This window comes from Adiantum capillus-veneris, chromosome 12, assembly GCF_014529385.1.
Source record: "Adiantum capillus-veneris isolate H3 chromosome 12, ASM1452938v2, whole genome shotgun sequence".
Classification (NCBI taxonomy): domain Eukaryota; kingdom Viridiplantae; phylum Streptophyta; class Polypodiopsida; order Polypodiales; family Pteridaceae; genus Adiantum; species Adiantum capillus-veneris.
In genome coordinates this window covers 119,225,897-119,244,303 of record NC_140942.1, presented here as the reverse complement: position 1 = coordinate 119,244,303, position 18,407 = coordinate 119,225,897, and positions in this window count along the sequence as shown.

The window sequence follows — 18,407 nt, the reverse complement described above, 5'->3', positions numbered from 1 at the left end:
TCATTGCATTTGGAGCACATGTGGATTTGTAAAGGCCGAAAAATAGAAATTGAGCAAGGTTCATGATTATATTGACCATAACTTGCACAAAAAGTCTTTGAAATTGAATTATGAAAGTTGAGAGTTGCTTAAGTGATAAAGAGTCTTGGGGATAAAAATCACTTCATTTTTCCACAAAAGTGTATGATGTCTCAAGTCCCACTTTAGAGGTTAAAACTTACATCTAAGCTTAAGGAAGTGTTTGCCATCACAAAATAGGCCTAGAGACCAGGTTTCATTCAATTTGGATCACTTTGGGCGGGGTGTCTAAAAGTGTTAATATGGGAGAATTGGGAGAAAACGATCGTGGTTTTGGATATGGTTTCAACTCTTTCCTAGCCAAATAACTTGAATACATTGGAATAAGTCTTCTTACATCAAGCTAGAGTTGTTAAGACCAACATTCATGTCTACTTCAGATTCAAACTTAGCTTACACAAGCTTCAAAATCCGAGCGATAGAGGATCATCCGCCTATAATATATTTTCCAAACTTGCACTTGATAAAGAAAAATTTTGTTGAGAGAGTTTGGATAACAGATAATGAGAGTGAAGGATAGTATAGATACATTGATGATAGTGATATCAGCCTTTATAGGTGCTCGGAACCATACCTAAAAGAGCTGAGAGATTACAATCTCTTATATGTCTATACATACGGAGTCGACTGTCAATGGAAATCTATATTCGTTGACAAGTATAGATGAGAATACAGAGATGTAGAAAGTACAAATACACAGATTTCATTAGAAATAGGTGGATATTTGGCTAATGAATAACCACAATATCTCCACCAAATACGAGAATTCCAAAAACAGAGCCACCTGGATTCCCTCCTAGAGAGATAATGAGAGATGAAATGATCACATAGATGGGAGACATACCTCCTCAAGTGAATCTCCCTAATGGACCAATCTCCAACAGAATGATAAATCCCTTTAAAGAAGACCAATATACAATCGGACCAGCCAAAAAGAGGAAAATGCCGATCTATCCTCCAACAATGAACAACATGGGATCAAACACATTGTAGCCATTGCAGTCTGGGCTACATCAAGATATCATACCAAGACCAAATATCAATAGAGGTGGTTATTTGTTTGTCCCAAGAGAAAGTGCACCACCATATTCTCATCATATTTGTATTTGAGTGAAGGTCGAGGACCAACCATTAGATCGACTACAACAAAGTTACCTCATGCAGAAAGAGTAAGAGTTGAGAGAGAGTTTCAAAAAGACCCACCTATTGTGAGATACTCACAAGGATATGAACTAGAAAATGAAATCAAAGAAGAACCTAGGAATAGTAGAAGGCCTGAAGCAACTCTCCATGGTTGGACTTGTAGACAATCGAACAGTTAGACCGTGCCGAGTCCAGAAATGGGTAAATAGGAAATACTCTAGAGATAAAGATATGAGAGATCACATAGCGGCTTTCAAAAGAGTAATTAGAAAAAAAAAACATTTTAGATTTTTCAAAACAATTTGTGAGATTCGGATTGACTCTAGAAGACGATGCTGCTATATGGTTGGACTTAGTGGAAAGAGGCAATTTTGAGACTTGAGACGAGTTGTTTGAGGAATTCATTGAGGAAAGAGGAAATTTTGAGTTTGCGACAAGTTGTTTGAGAAATTCATTCAGGAACTCTTGGTAAAAGGCATAGCTCACAATACAGTCTTGCAACTTCACAAGTTCAAGCAGAAAGAGGGCAAATCAGTGTGCAAGGCAGCATTACAGCTAAAGAGATATGTCAAGTTCGATCCGAGAGCGGAATTACCTACGCAGTCATTACTGATGCTGATCTTCTTTCCAGGGAATGAGACGTGCAAGTCTTCATAAAGATCTTCATATGATAAGGAGCTTGACGCTAAATTAATTGATCAAATAAGCTCTGTATCTAGTTGATAATTGTGAGGAATATAAAGAAAAGGATTATAAGAGTCAAGAGGATGACACATCCTCTCAACAGAGTGATACACAGATGATTGAGTCCATTGCAAAACCAACGGCACCTATCAATCAAGAAAAGTTTATCGACAACATGGTCAAGAGATTAACTCCTCTTGTAAAGTTTGATCTAGGGGAGCCTAAGTGGTGCAAAATTGAGAGAAAATGAACAAACTATATGAGGAAAGAGTGCTACTATAACATGGAATATGCTAGAGAGAGGTATGTACAACATGTTCCCAGTAGCACCTACTCCACCTAGATATGTTATGGGGAATGCGCAAGAATTAGTAGGAGTTTCAAGACCACAACCTATCTTAGGACAACAACATCCACTGTCAGGTGCTGGAATTCTTGTAGACACACCGATGATGGAAGAATATAATAAACAATTGCTAGTAGAAAATAAAATGTATTATAGCAGCAAAAGTGGGTACTGCCCTTCGAACCGACAAAAGATGAGAGAAACACATGGAGTGGTGAGGTCGAGCACCTCTTGCATTTCAGCCTGAAGAAAAAAGGTATGAGATGGACAAAAGGACATTGCAATTCATTGTGAATAGAGGCGTAGCTAGCTCAGAGCCTGTTTACAACCAAGAGGAAATGCAAGAATAAGCTCCTCAACCAAAGACAAATTGTCACAAAGGGTGTGACAACCACTTGGTCAAACAATGTCCTCAAACGAAGATCACTCAAGTAAATGCCTATTGTCTTCACTTTGGCATCATTCACTTGATCCCAGACTGTCCAAATAAACCAAAATGAGTCATAAAGATCACAATGAATGTCTCAAGAATTGTTCAGCTACCCAGTAGCTCAGAAAACAAAATTGCCATACCAGTTCAAATAGTTACGAGAGTGCAAGCTCAAAAGGAATCTGATCAAAACTTAGAGAGAGTGAAAACAAAAATTGACGTGAGTCCAAATATGGGTAAACCAAATACTGATGCACCTTGTCAAAAAACCAAGAGCAAAAGGAATAGTTGGAAATATAGAAAGGCTAGGATGAAGGCCCGTAGGAGACGAGACCAAAAATCCCTAGCTGAGGAGCTTACCCAAGCTAAAGAGAAGATAAGACAACATGAGGAAAATGTTGCACCTTCTCTCACATAGATGTCTCAACCTCCAGAAGAACCATCCACAGAAGAGAAATCGAGAAGTGCTTGTTCATGAGGATCAATGTTGGCCGAGAAGGTTAATGAATCCTTAGACACCATTATGAAAGCCTATGAAGTGGGGCTCAAAAACAACCAAACCCAAGAGCAAAGATGTATGACATATCCATATGAGGAACTAGAAACAAAAAGGCTTGAAATGTGCCAAAAAATGATTCAAACAGCCCAAGCTTTACTAGAACCGCCAGTTGGAAGACTTGAGGATGTGACCCTTGTCCCACCTACAATGATAATCCCACCAAACAAAGAACAAATAGAGCCAGATTTTAGTAACGAGCATGGACCAATCGCAAGAACCCAACATTAGAACCAAGGATATTTTTGAATACCATGGATAACTATTCTGAGGGATTTCACCTAACTATACTAGAGGGTTGTAAAGACATAGATGGTCTTGACAAATTGTGGAAACAAGTCCATTAGGCAAAATTTGGACTCACAAAGGGGCCCTTTAAGGAGTTTGACTTTACATCTCTCTACCAAAACGGGTGCATGGATAAATTTTTTTGCAAACAAACTCCAAAGTTGGCGGATGTTTGACAGTTAGAATGTCCTCTTCAAACTCTATCTACTGATATATAGCACGCCATGAAATTCCTCATATTTTAGAAGATTCTTTTTTTATTAACTTAGATTCTGACAGAGTTCACATCATAGGTGAATCAAAAAAAGAATCTTCTAAAATATGAGGAATCTCATGGCGTGCTATATATCAGTAGATAGAGCTTGAAGAGGACATATTGGGGAGAGGATCTATAGAGTCTATGAACAATCAACCCCATTCACTAAGAACACTACCATCCTATACCAGAGATCAGAAGTCCAAGTCAGATGTTATTGTAGTCCAATCACAGAGACTGTCCTCCAACAAGGTCATCAATCCAAAAGGATTTATAGATATTCTATCTACCCCAGTCATCTGTATGATACGTTAGCCGAGTTGCTCAGAATAAGACCAAACATGTGGACTAATGTGGGTAAGTGCCTAGAGAAATTTAGTATAAAAAACCCAATGACTCAAATCAAGGTAGGGATCAAAGAGCTTAAAATGCCTCAGCTAAACACAAGATCGGTATGTCTAAACAAAGTAGGGGAGTATATGAGGGAGAAGATGGGAACACCACTCTTCCTCTGGAATTCCAAGGTGTAAAAACCATGGCAATCCTTGAAATTGGAGCTAGTGTTTCCATCACAATAAAAGAGACCCGGAAACAATGGGGAAAATGAGCAGTGAGGGCTACAAGGATGAAACTACAACTTGGACACATGGAAAAGCCCATAGGACTGCTAGAAGAAGTAGTTGTCATTTCTTGCGGCATTGAGTTTGAGCATACCTTTTCTAATGTTGATTTTGGCAAGAAGAAAAATGACAACATAATATTGGGAAGACCATTCATGCGGCAACCGAAAATGGTCCAAGATTGGGAATACAACCATATCTACCTAAGACACATGGAAACCACGACAAGGATAAACTTGAAGGACCATAGCTACAAGGATGTCACAAGAAACCCTATAAAAGAGTTTGATTCAGCTACTATAGTAGGATCAAAACTTCCAGCATGGTTGGGTAAGCCTAAAGAATTGTGGACCTGTGGAGCTTCGCAATGCAAAAGCTTGAAGCAAGAGGAGTGTACATTAGAAAGGGCGATCAAAAATAAGGATTATATCCCATAACCATTTCTCAAAGAAGCACTAGAGACACTAGAACGAGAACAAATCTTGGATACTTTGGATGTGTGTGTGGTGGCTGATAGTCCCACAATGAAGTGTTGTGATAAAGATGGACCTGATGTCGTCCCTTACTTTGCAATGAGTGTGATCAATGAAAACAAAGAGAACCAGACATCAACAAGTTCCCAAGATGAAGAGCAAACAAAGAAATGTCGCAAATCAAAAGACAAAGAAGAAGACACGCTCAATGACTCCGTAGAATGTTTGGAACTTCAAGAAGATACCAACAATGAAAATTCGGACAACCCAGCAAGTGACATGAATGACACTTTAACTTATGCACGGTTTTATGATTTTCCATATTAAAGACCCAAGAACCAATGCTACCGTTACAAAAATAAAGTGCATCAGAAGTGGATTCTAAAATCTTCAATGGTGACGTAACCACAACAAGCGTCCTCATACGTGGCTCCTATACATAGAGAAAAATGGGCTAGAAAATTCCTTCCAAAAACAGCAATCCAAGAGCAAATAGATAATAACTTTTCATAACTAGGCAATCCACTAAGGGAAAGTGCTCGATATCAACCTTGTTGAGGACAGTAGCAACAATGATGATTCTTATGATATCCCCTACCAAGAACTCAAGTCATCACTATCACTAGGAGCTTTCGTAACAACCATGAAAGGCCAAAACAAAAGAACAACAAGTCAGATCCAAAAAACTTTAGCAAATCTGGATACCAAAGAACCACCTCTTCCACAAGCAGGTATGTATCAAGAAGAAGAAGATCTTTGATAAGAAATCACCAAATCCATTACCAAAAGAAAAACAATTGAAGTGTGCAAGAATGGCTAAGAAAATCACGAAGTCGCAAGCTTTCGCCACTCATATTTGGGTTCCAAAGAAGTTGAATCAAGCATAAAGAGGTCAGGAGTTTATTTGGATTCCGGAACGGTAATGTATCAACCCCCAAATTAGTTTGAATCACATCCCAAACCTTGCGTACAAGGATTGAAGAAAAGACCGTTGTTGACTCACACAAAGACAAGGTGCGGTGCTATCATTTATCGAGGGGCGAGCGACAAAAAGTGAGCAAGAGACAAAAAATCAAAATAAATCATAGCAATGCAAGGTCCAAATACACAATGAGTTTACAAACAAGTGGTTTTTGTTTTTCTACTCTAAGAAGCAATAGTAGCTAATTTTACATTCAAAAGAAAGATAGTATTGAAAGTCACTACATTAGGATGTGATTTTTATTTAGATAAAATTTATGCTATTAATTTGGGCCCTGCATCACTCTCATTACAAATTTGGTGGACGAAAAACTTTTTATATGATAGTTTGTACAATGAAACAAGGGAACACTATGCCTACAAGATATAGAAAAGAAAAAAGTGAAAAGCCAAATCAAGTCTTGCAATAGTAAGCTATTTTTTTCTTATTAATATTTCATACTCACCTCTTACTTCCTTTAACCATACTTCCTTTAACCAAGACGATTGTGGGATGCATGTCTAACCTCACCATCCTATCTTATTGTAGTATTAGCAAGAACCACGATTAATTTGTCAAACTATGGGATGAAGCTGCCCTGACTAGTGCATACAGGCTACAAGAGGTTGTCAATCTCTTGGAAAATAACTAACTAGCATCTAACTCATGCTAAACTCAAGTGACTGAAATCACCAAAAGACAATCGCTCATTGGCAAGAAAATCACATCCGTTACAGCATCAAATGACATCCAAACATAACAAAACTTCTAGGACAAGTTTATAAGACCTAAGCACACATGCCTATGGCTTCCAACCCAAGTTTAGGTCAAGTTCTAAAATCGCGATTATTAACAGCAGTGGATTTTTGACCTAGTCGTTTTTGACCCAGAATGCATCTAAATGCTGAGCAATGGTGCCCCAATACCCCACCTATGCTTAGTTTTTTATTTGAACATGTAAATTCCTAGTTATGATGAAATTAGGCCGTGGGTCGGCGATGCCGAAATCTATAAAATACTGTGAATGGCTTACGTCAATGCATAGAGCTCTTACCTGCGGTTGCAATGCAACAAACGCAATCGCAATGTGACAATCGGAGAGGGAGTAGGAAGCGCGAGAAGGAGAGAAGTGAGTGCCGTTAGCTCACACTGTGTATTTCTTATCCAAAACTTCTAAAAAACTTACAAAAATTGGCTTTTATACCTTAGCCAAGGTTTTTGGGTGGTCAAAACTAATAATTTGGAGTTCTACCAAAGCTAGGAAACAATTGGCTGATATAATCTGGAAGCTTGTAGCCCCGGATCATTAATTACTTGTAGAAATTGCATGGTGACTGGATTCTTCAGTTCCACCACACTGAGTATCCTACAAACCTGGATGTTAGGTTACTTATCACCGGCGCAAATATCTTCGTTCGCCAGGTGAAGAATCCAATTTAGAATGCTTCTTCAAAGTCTAGCATATTATGCGAGGGCAGGAACATGCATCTGGCATAGAATCCATAAAGGATTTCTTCTGAAGGTTTCCCACTTAGATCGTAGCATAAGCCTTTGCTTCCTTCCAAGAATGAGAGCCATGGGGCTCCTATCTGTTCAGGCTCATTGAAAACTTGTATGCATGTGAGTAGCATCCTGTAGATCTTCTATAACATTACACAGGAGATATCTGGAAGACTCTTGAAGAATGACATGGCTCAACTTCCCGAGGCTGCCAGCTCCAGAGAGAGGCCAAGAGACAGAGGGATACATCGTGAAATTTTATTTGAACATGTAAATTCCTAGTTATGATGAAATTAGGCCGCGGGTCGGCGATGCCAAAAGCTATAAAATACTGTGAATGGATTACGTCAATGCATAGAGCTCTTACCTATGGTTGCAATGCAACAAACGCAATCGCAATGTGACAATCGGAGAGGGAGTAGGAAGCGCGAGAAGGAGAGAAGTGAGTGCCATTAGCTCACGCTGTGTATTTCTTATCCAAAACTTCTAAAAAACTTACAAAAATTGGCTTTTATACCTTAGCCACGGTTTTTTGGTGGTCAAAACTAATAATTTGGAGTTCTACCAAAGCTGGGAAACAATTGGCTGATATAATCTGGAAGCTTGTAGCCCCGGATCATTAATTACAAAGTTTACCAAGAAAATAGGAGTTACAATATTTTCGATTTATCAAAATAATAATTGTTTTACAAGGAGAACTCCGAAAAATGGTGTCCGCGTTAGCTTATTGCTAACATTTCCCCCCTCTTTGCCTGCGTCGTCCCTTGACATAGCTTTATGGACTGAAGTAGTCTTCGGGTTGATGGTGGGTGAGGTGGTCTTTAAGTGCTTCCAGTGCCTTCTGGTATCTGATATTTATTTCTTTCTCGGGCACTTGCAGAAATTTCATGGTGACTTGATTCTTCAGTTCCACCACACTGAGTATCCTACAAACCTGGATGTTAGGTTACTTATCACCGGCGCAAATATCTCCGTTCGTCAGGTGAAGAATCCAATTTAGAATGCTTCTTCAAAGGCTAGCATATTATGCGAGGGCAGGAACATGCATCTGGCATAGAATCCATAAAGGATTTCTTCTGAAGGTTGCCCACTTAGATCGTAGCATAAGCCTTTGCTTCCTTCCAAGAATGAGGGCCATGGGGCTCCTATCTGCTCAGGCTCATTGAAAACTTGTATGCATGTGAGTAGCATCCTACAGATCCTATATAACATTACACAGGAGAGATCTGGCAGACTCTTGAAGAATGACATGGCGCCCGTTAGGGTTTTCACGATGTATCCCTCTGTCTCTTGGCCTCTCTCTGGAGCTGGCAGCCTTGGGAAGTTGAGCCAAGTTGGCCTCTTCTTCTGCAGTGCTTCATGCGCTTGCCATGTCCTTACTCTGGGTACAGGATAGAATGTTGGATCTCTTTGTAAGGTTGCAGGTGCTCTTGTAAACAGAATCAGGTATCTTAGATTCTTGTCTAGCCAGCTTCGCCTCCATTTTGGGTGGTATTTATTTGTGCCATCTTCTTGTATATCCTTGTAGAGCCTTTCTTTTACCTGTAAAATTTACTTGTAAAAGTTCTACTTTGATGAGAGGGTACGGCAGGGATAGTTGGTTCTTTTGAGCGTTGATTTGATTGGGAGTGAGTTGAGTGACGTTGACAAAGTGTAAAACTCTCAACTCCCAATCCATAGCAGCCTTCCACTGCTCATCCACCTCTAAGGTGATCTTCTCCTTCAGTGCGTCTTTTTCAGCTTTTGACAGCTAGACCATTGGCACTGTATCTGTGTCTGTGATGTGAACCTAAAAATCTTCATCACCACTCGGCTCTGTTGTGGTTTGCATCTCAAACTCAGTAAACAAGACCGAGGGTATGTCTATTTTTGGTGGCTCTAAAGTGCCTGCCTCTTCCTGCGTGTCTGGCTTTCCATCTCTGAGGAGTTGATTTATGTGCTTGAGTTCTGCTATCTTCTTTAGGAGCTTCTCCTCTCTTTGAACCCGCATCAATGCCAAGTCTCTGCGTTGTGATTGTTCAAGATTTAATTCCAATTCTAAGTCCTTGTTTTTCTTTTCAAGTGCCTTGTACACTTCATTAGTTCCCTTGATGGAGGCCACGGTTGGGTTTTTTCTGATTTGCCGTAAGAAAATGACCTGATCATTGATTCTCTGTTCAGAACATTGTAGGGAAGCATTGGCAACATCTAACTGCACTTGAATTTTTTGAGCTGACAGAGAGGTCATAAGAAGTTCATTTGTGACTTCTGTCAACTGCTCGTCTTTTACCTTGTAGGCATCAGATAATTTGGTGAGGAGGTCACCTAACTCCTCTATTTCTTTTTGTTGTTTATCCCTGGCTATCTGATGCCGTTCTGCTTCTGCCTTCAGCTGTTGCACTTGCCTTTCGAGATCAGTGATGATAATCATCCTGTTTTCAATCTCTCCTTGAAGAGCGTCGATCACCATATCTCATTCCCTGGCCTTTGTGCTGCGGTTCAAAGTTGTTGAACGCAGTCTCTCCGTCATTTATTGCATCTGGCATGCATATTCATTGACATGTATTATAACTTCATCATTTGACTGCCACTCCTCCTATCTTGCCAGCTGGGATGTGCCTGCAGCCTCATGTGTTGCTTCTTGCTGCGTCGTAATTGCTGGTGGTTCTTGTGTGGAGGTAGATGGTCACTCTTCTTCTTGGACATCCTGAGGCTTTGATGCCTCGACAGTTTTTGGCTGAGTAGAAGTAGATGGTCGCTCTTCTTCTTGGCCATCCTGAGGCTTTGATGCCTTGACAGTTTCTGGCTGAGTAGAAGTAGATGGTGTGGTCTCAACCCTTACTGTCTCTTCAGGTGCCGGACTTTCTTCCTTGTCTAGCGCGGGCTCTGTCTCAGGTGCAGTGGTAGACTCTTTTTCTATATCTGCTTCCTCATTGGTTTCTTCTTCCGGATTTTTAGTCTCTTTTGTTGCCTCCTCCGGTTCAAGCTCGGCTTCTTTTTCCTTATGTCCGTCGGTGTGGTCAGCTTCAAATGTAGATTTTGTTCGTTGGGTGGACTCAGAATCTTTCTCTTTTTTAGTCTCTACTTCTTCATTGGTACCTTTGCCTGATCATGATGGTTGTGGGCTAGGCATGGGATGGTCTTGTTGTTCCGGAGGTGGTGAGGTGGGTCGGGGAGATCCATGGCTTTGCTCTTGTGTAGCCATTTCCTCAGCTTTCTTTGCCGCTTCTTCTGCCTCTTTCAGCTTCAGGGCTTCGGCCTCTTGGTACATTTTTTCTAAATTATATGTTGGATCATCTGCCTTTTTTCTTGTATGATGCTTTGTTTGAGGTCCTTTCAGTCCTGTGGGCTCCCACTTTTCTGGGTCCTTTACTTGTGCTTGCATACTGCACTGGTAAGCCTGTTTTTCTCTTTCAAAACGTGCTTGTTTTTTAGCTGGCTCCTCTTGGTGGGTAGCCATAGCTTTCCTCTTCATCTCTTCCCTCTGAGCTCTCTTTTCTTTGCTGTTAGAGCTCTCACTGCTGTGCCGCTCTGGTGAGCTATCAGCTGACTCATCATCTGATTTTTGTGACCTTTTACTTGACCTTTGTAGCTCGTGGAGAGGGTTGTGCTGCCAAGATCCATGTATTGTGATCAGGGGCAGGCGGTAGGTTGTCGGCCATGCCGATGGCATGATAGGCTATTCTAGTCAACACCTCTGGCGCACCCAAGTATGTGATTTTGCCTCCTTCTTGGTTCCCTTCAAGGTTGTCAAGACATACTATGCGTGGTCCACAGGCTGCCCTGTTGTTAAGAACTTGAGTGAAGGTGGTGACCACGACGTGATTCGGTGTAGTGTACCTTGGTGGCCTTTTTGCCAGAAAATGGAAGTGTTGATGGTACAAACGGGCTGGCTCTCCCACTTGTTTGTGGATAAGATCGACGAATGTAGCCGCAGTTGTCTGCTTGGTAAATGTGCCTGTGTTTTTCGTCTCTTGCCCACATGGTCATTCCTTCAGTGGGCAATCTGAGTGCCTCTGTCACTATCTCTTTTGTGATTACTACCTTGACCTTGTTCCCTTGGGTGTCGGATATTTGTGCGGTTCCGTCCTCTTTGATGGTGGATAGAAGCTCGTAAGCTTTTTGAAAGTCCACTCCACAAGGCTCTTGTTCGTAGAAATTCCTAATCCCTAACCTGCGGTTAGCCTCTTTGGTCTCTGGCTTGGCAGCTACATCATAGACCTCTTTAGGTAGGAGTTGCAACTCCACCTGATGCCCTTCTTCACTTTTGAACCTGCCAGTGAAGACCGTAGTGTGGTGCTCTTCTAGCTGTTCTTTAGAAAGGTAGGATGCTTTTGCCGCTTTGACTGACTCGGGGTCCAGTTGATACGCAGGCAGTTCTTATAGTTTCTCTTTCTGGTTTAACTTCTTCTTGGCCCTCTTCGCTGCTTGCATTGCTCCTGTTTAGTGAATAGAGTGCAAAGTTAGCAGATTTGTCAGATTTTTCTCTAGAATGTCCTCTTAGATTGAAATGCTAACAATTTGGTCCAAATTGCTTCAAATCAATTTTTGAACAAGCAATTTTACATAAAATCATGCAAGGAACAAAATCATACATAAAATCATACATATAATCGTGATTATTAACTTTTCTTCCAAAATCAGCATTTTTTGGTACAAATTGGTTCTAGGCATGGTATAGACCTTGAGTATGAGATATGAGGTGATTTGGATCAAGAAAAGTTGTTCATAACCCAAATTTTGGCTTGCAAAGACTTCTTTGCGTTTTTTGGAAATTTTACAAGTAATGGGTGGTCATTTTGGCTCATACTTGATTTTTGGCATGTAATAGGTTTGTACACATGATAGGTGAGATGATTTGACAATTTCCAAGCAAAACTGATGCAAAAGTAAATAATCACGATTATTAACTTCAGTGACAAAAACTTTGCAAAACCCCCAAATTTTGACCTAGACATATTTTATACACCTAATATAAGTTCTAAATTGAATTTGGTCAAGTTTGGTCATGCCGGCATCACTTTGTGCTCTGTCGACTCTGAAATCACCATTTTTTGTGATTACTCTATTTGTTGGGTTGGTCGGTCAACTTTAAAGCTTTGGACTTGTCCGTAACATAGTCGTGAAGCTACCTGTCCAATTCTGGCTCATTTGGAGTCAGTTTGGCCTTGTATGTTGAATTTGACGCTTTGTAATCTTCGAGCCTTTTTTTGCTTTTCGAGGGCATTTCTTGATGGATTTCACCAAACCAATCATATACATTGTATATGGACCTCATTAGCAAGCCATATGTGGAGTCAAGTCGGAATTCTGGCATTTGCCAAAAACCTAACTTTTCTACTGGGGACCCCCTTGACCCGAGTCGAATGATCATCTGATGGTATAGAAAGGTTCTATTATGTTAGGGCATGCTATGGTTCAAATCCCATCCGATTTGGTCAAGCTGGCAGGCTGCTATGGTTAGTTTTAGGTTGTAGGTCTTCGTGCATTGCTCGGTTTCTAGGGTTTTTTCTAAGGCTTTAGACTAGCTTCCGGCCGTACAAAATGAATTTTTATCGAGTAAAGAACTTACCCCTCATGTCTTGTGTGAGACGGCATTGTAAAAGTCAACTGTGGGCTCTGGAAATGTCGCCAAAAGAGGCCGAAATCTCTCTCTACAAAGGCTCCAAGTGGAAATGAGGTGGTTTTAACCTACCATGGATATTTATACCTGGACTTCCCAAACCAAATTTCCCCAGATTCCCCCATTAGTCCTACTAGGACCTAAAATCTATGTTAAACTCAAAAATTTTCCTGATCGGATTCCTGTAGCTCACTCTACAAGAATTTTGCAAAAGTAGGCCTGGCCGCTTAATTTAGGCTTCCCGCTTCCGTCTTCTGATTTCATTGAAAATTTTTGTGCTTGTCTACCTTGTCTTTCTGATTACCATCGTGTCTTCCATTTTTCCATCTGAGATTCCCTGCTATCTATTATTATTTTGACCTGTTTATTTAAAAAAATCAAAGAAAATAGCAAAATGCTCTAAAAAAGTAAAGTAAATATCCAATAATTAAGAAAATCCCTTGAAAAACACAGCTTTATTGTTTTTTGTTGGATTTCACTATTTTTAAGCCTCCTTATCAACAAAAATGATGAAAAATACCCAAAAAAGAACTATTTTTTAATTATTTTGTGATAGTATATACACTATTTACACTCATCGGGAAGATATTATCAATGAATTTTCCCTTGACGATGAATTATAAGGGCATTATTAGGTAACTTTGCAAAATTCACACATTAACATGGGACTTTTTCCTCCCTCTTCAAACATTGCCCTTAATTACTTAGTACTTAGTGCCCTTCCACCCCTACTAGGTGACGTACTCCGAGACGACTGTGTGCATGGGTTGAACAATTGTGTCTATGCAGAACCGTGATTGGCTTAACCATGATATTAGGATCAATGCACTTCAAATCCATATGTTGTGCAAGAGCTGGGTAAAGGGTTTTCGATGTCGAGGTTTGCTGCTGATGTGTTCCAAAGAGAAAATCTTGTAGCTTTTGTGCTCTGTGCTTGATTGTACCCTCAGGGTGCTTTATCACTCTGATTGCTTGAGCAATTGGTAGCACTTTCGACCGTTGTCGCGCTTTTTCTCTCCATTGGTAGCTCGGTCGGCTTGGTGCTGCATGGTGTGGTGGAGTCTGTTGAGACTTAACTCGCCTTTGCTTGATTGGTTTTGCGGTTTGTGGAGAAGATAAGTGCTCTTTTTTCTTCCAAACCCTTTTCATGTTAGGTTTCTTGCTCGGAGATGCTCGATTCTCTGTTCGAATCCTTGGAAACTTCTTTTGTTTCTTTGGTGACATTTTAGGAACCCAGAGCTGAATCGGTTTATCCTTAAGCTGTGCCTTTGGTACCCAAATCTGCCTGACTCCTTGCATGCTACATGTAGCATTTGATTGTCGAGGGGATCGAAAAGATTGGCTTCGTGGATTGGTCTGCTGATTTCTTCTTTTCCATTCCTCCTTACTTGATGCAATTGGAACAATGAGTTTCCCTCCTTTAGGTGATAGCTTTAGTTGATTCGTATCCCAATCTGGTATTGCTTTGTATATACGCATCCAAGGAATTCCAAGAATCATCGTCTCATTCATGTGTTCATATGGAAAGCATACAAACTGATGAGGACATGAACGTCCATGTACTACCACGTTCAAGTTGACTACTCCCAATGTTGGAGTTGGATTCTTGTTGCATCCTTTGATTGTCGTTATTTGACTTGTTGCCTTCTTGTATGTGGAATAACTGACTGCATTCACTCTAGCTCCTGTGTCTACCAAAGCATTGGTGCTATGATTGTTGAGTTGTACTTCGATGCGCAGATCCATTCCATCTAACCAATCATCATTTGTTGACATTAGGAAAAATATGAACCCTCTAGGGGCCCTTTGGGATTAAGGTTAATTAGAATTAGAGGCCATCCAATGAGAAGAGGGTGGTGGACACACTCTATGCCCTCAAAAATGTAGGGGGACAAAGTAGTCTTACACTTCTTAAATGGGCTCTTACCTAGTGAGAAAGTGGGGTGGGGGGGGGGGGGGGGGGGGGGGGGGGGGAGGGGGGGGCAAGGTGGGCCATATGGAACCTCCAACTTCCCTCCTTTTTGATTCGGTTTTGAAAAAATCCCAAAAATTTGAAATTTTTCAAAATTTTCAAAACTCAAATTTCATCTTCTTAAACCCCCCCTAAAACTATTTTATGGTCAAAAAAGCATTTTTTGACCTCAAAAAGTCAAAACGTGCACCCAAAAATCATAAAATTCAATTTTTTAAAAAAACTTTTGAAAAATCTTGTTTTGCTATCCAGAGCTCCCCCAAAAGTAGTTCTTAGGCAAAAAGTGATTTTCTCTCTCTAGAATCCCTTTTTCAACCCCTCCTTGGTTGCAACCATCACACTCATCCTCTACTCCAACACTCTCTCTCTCTCTCTCTCTCTCTCTCTCTCTACACCATCTCCATTGCTGCAGCAAGGAAGCTCCTCTCTCCTCCCCTACCACCTTCCATTGCCACACCAAGCAAAGGTTATCCACCTTCTCCTCCCATTGCCACACCAAGCAAGGGTTATCCACCTTCTCCTCCCATTGCCACAAGGGTTAACCACCTTCCCATATCACTTTATCCCACCTACATTGTAGAAACAAGCAAGGTCCTTCTCCTCCTCCTAGTTTTCTTTGCTCAACCATGGCCAACTCTACTTCGCAAAGGCGGCCAAAGGATGAGGTCACAGCACTTGCATGCCACAACACTAGAGGTGTAGATGATGAGTGGGTCCCACAAGAGTTCACCAAAGGTGCTTGGGTATACATACAACCATCTGCTATTGGCCCTCATCGTGTGCGGAATCGTGCAAACTTGGATCTTCATTGGAAAGGAAAGCACCTTGGCTTCAAGAACCGCAAAGACAAGGGGACCGTAGTCATTGTGCAACATGTTTTCCAAATGTCAACCATGCATTTGCAACAACCACCTCGATTTCCAACACATTGTAAGTACATGTTTTGAGAATACAAAGCTAGGTGTGAAATCACAGTGTAATGTTATTATGGATTCATACTTAAGATTTGTCATGCATTTATAGTCATATTTCCATCCACGTTGGTGGAGAAGCAACCACTACATAGTCTCTCCGGCACATTCAATGCTATACATGCGGATATTGGAGCAATAATGTTTCCACATCTTTGCCCAACCAAACTGGTTCAAAGAAGGATTTTCTTATATTCTCACTCCTATATTGTCTCTACTTCTACACAAGCGTTTGGAACGCTTGAACCCATCAAAGTAACTTCCTTATTAAGTATATAGTGGCTGGTGCCAGATTTGTGGTCGGTAGCATCTTTCAAGAAAAAGATGATAATGGATGTTCAAAACTCTTTGAAATACTCTAAAGCTTCTAGGTCTGTGGGCTTGAGTTGGTGTTTTCCTATTCATTGTTTTGTGCACATTTTTAAAGAGTTTGGATTTGTGGAGACTACCACAATGCTTGTATGTAAAGATGCGCATTACGAGGAATTAGGAAGGCTTTTAGAAGAGGACTGGGGTTTTGTGGAGGGCATGCACAATGGGGACCGGTACTGTTGTAAGGTTGGAGATTCAAGTATTGGAAGGCGCTATTTGAAATCCCGCACCTCCTTGTACATATGATTTCACTATGATCGTTGGATGTGAAAGCTTGGAGTGTGGACTCCCTTACAGAGTGTAGATGGCGCTATTGCAAGCTTTGACATTGCAATGAAGATGCCCAACGATGCTTTGGAGGCAGTCCAAGTGAACAAGCATTGGACTCTCAGTAATGTTCGAGAACATTTGGTTATTATGGGTTTTGAGGCCCTTAAACAAGCATAATTTCGTTTACAAGGTCACAAGGTGAGAATCCTTCCACCACATTTTCAATACATCATGGTTTGTCGATCATTGGATGCTTATTGTAATGAATGTCTGCAGATTGGGAAGAGAATGGAAGACAAATTGAAGGTCGAGGAGGACTGGGGGATGGATGGAACTATGCTATCGATCTTATAACTTTGTAACTCTTGCAATTTTCAAACTGATCCCCACTGTAATCAACATGATTTGCTTTGGCAAATCATACCTTTGAATATAATTTTTTGAATTGGGATGAGAAATCATTTTTTGGTGAAAGTGCCTTTTTTTTAATGTCTTAAAAAAAGGGTCCATTATAAAAGGGGGTCCACCTAACTCATTCACTATTTTCACTTTTGCAACTCTTGAGCTCCTCCACTCTCTATCTACACCCCAGGCTAGACATGGATGCTTCCACAGTCTCTGCATCTGCAGCCACATCCACCCTTTGTCACGCTTCATCCTCTTCCTCGAGGACACCAAATACAAAGGGAAGTTGGACCTCCACACCTTTTTTACTCGTCTCCCTGACCTTGATGCCACAGTTTCCCTTCACATGGATGCATTTGCCGAGATTTTTGCGTTCATGGACGAGCACATCATAAAATATTATGTATCTATCCCCCCACATGTAGGGATCTGGGTGCCTTGCGATCTTTTGCGCTATATACACAAAGGTGATCGCCCATTCTCCAAGCGGTTGCAACGATTCCAAGAAATTGCAACCGATGCAGGCCATTACTTGGAGGAGCAAGCCCAAGGGGTGTCAGCACTCAAGAAGCGCAAGTTGGGGGTGGAGTACCTTTCTCGGCTTGCAACATTTATCTTCTTGGTGAGCGAGGAACCTGATTTGGAGGAGCTTCGCTTACCACACCTTCAGGTTGGGTCCTTTATCAAGGACACCAAGGAGCGGCAGGTTATCCCATGAACCCAACAGAAGGAAAGGCACACTGGCTCGAGTACCCTAGGGGTCTTGAGGAAGTGGTTGAGAAATCCATAGTTGCAGCTGGCCCTAGTGACACTCTAGTGCCACTACCATTGACGGATGTGGCTATCCCAGAGGTAGAAATCAGCCCCGCTTCTCCTCAGTGTTAGTGGATGGGGAGGAGTATGTATTCCTGCATGATTTGGAGAAAGCATTTGCCCTGCGCATGCATGAATGCTTGAGCGTGCTATGCAACAGCACCAAATGTCCCTTAGACAATACACCAAATGCCCTAGAAAGCAAGCTCTTGCCAGATGGGGACTTTGTTGCTGACACTATTGCAGTTGTATATGCGGAGGTCCTGGTAGCAGAGCAGTTGCAGGTGGCTGATGAAGAATTCCAAGCCATGCAAGCCAAGGTTGAGGCTGCTAGGATGGCTATGCCATTATGAAACCTCCTATCTGATGATCCAAAGGTCGTATCTGTGGTGCATGGGAGCATTGACTTGGATGCAAAGGGGAACAGGGAGGAGGACGACAAGGAGCAGGGTGTAAACTGTATCCTAATTTTTATGTTACTATTTTATCCTTCATTGTCTTTTGTCTCATCGGTTTATGACAGGATGTCGTGGAGGTTAATGATTTTGTTGCAAGGACCGGTGGCAAGCGGACGGGCTTTGGACCTCAGGCTTCCCTTGCGCATTACCTAGGACAACTCCCCCCTAGCGATGTGGCCATGATCCATAATGAATTTACTCCCCAAGCC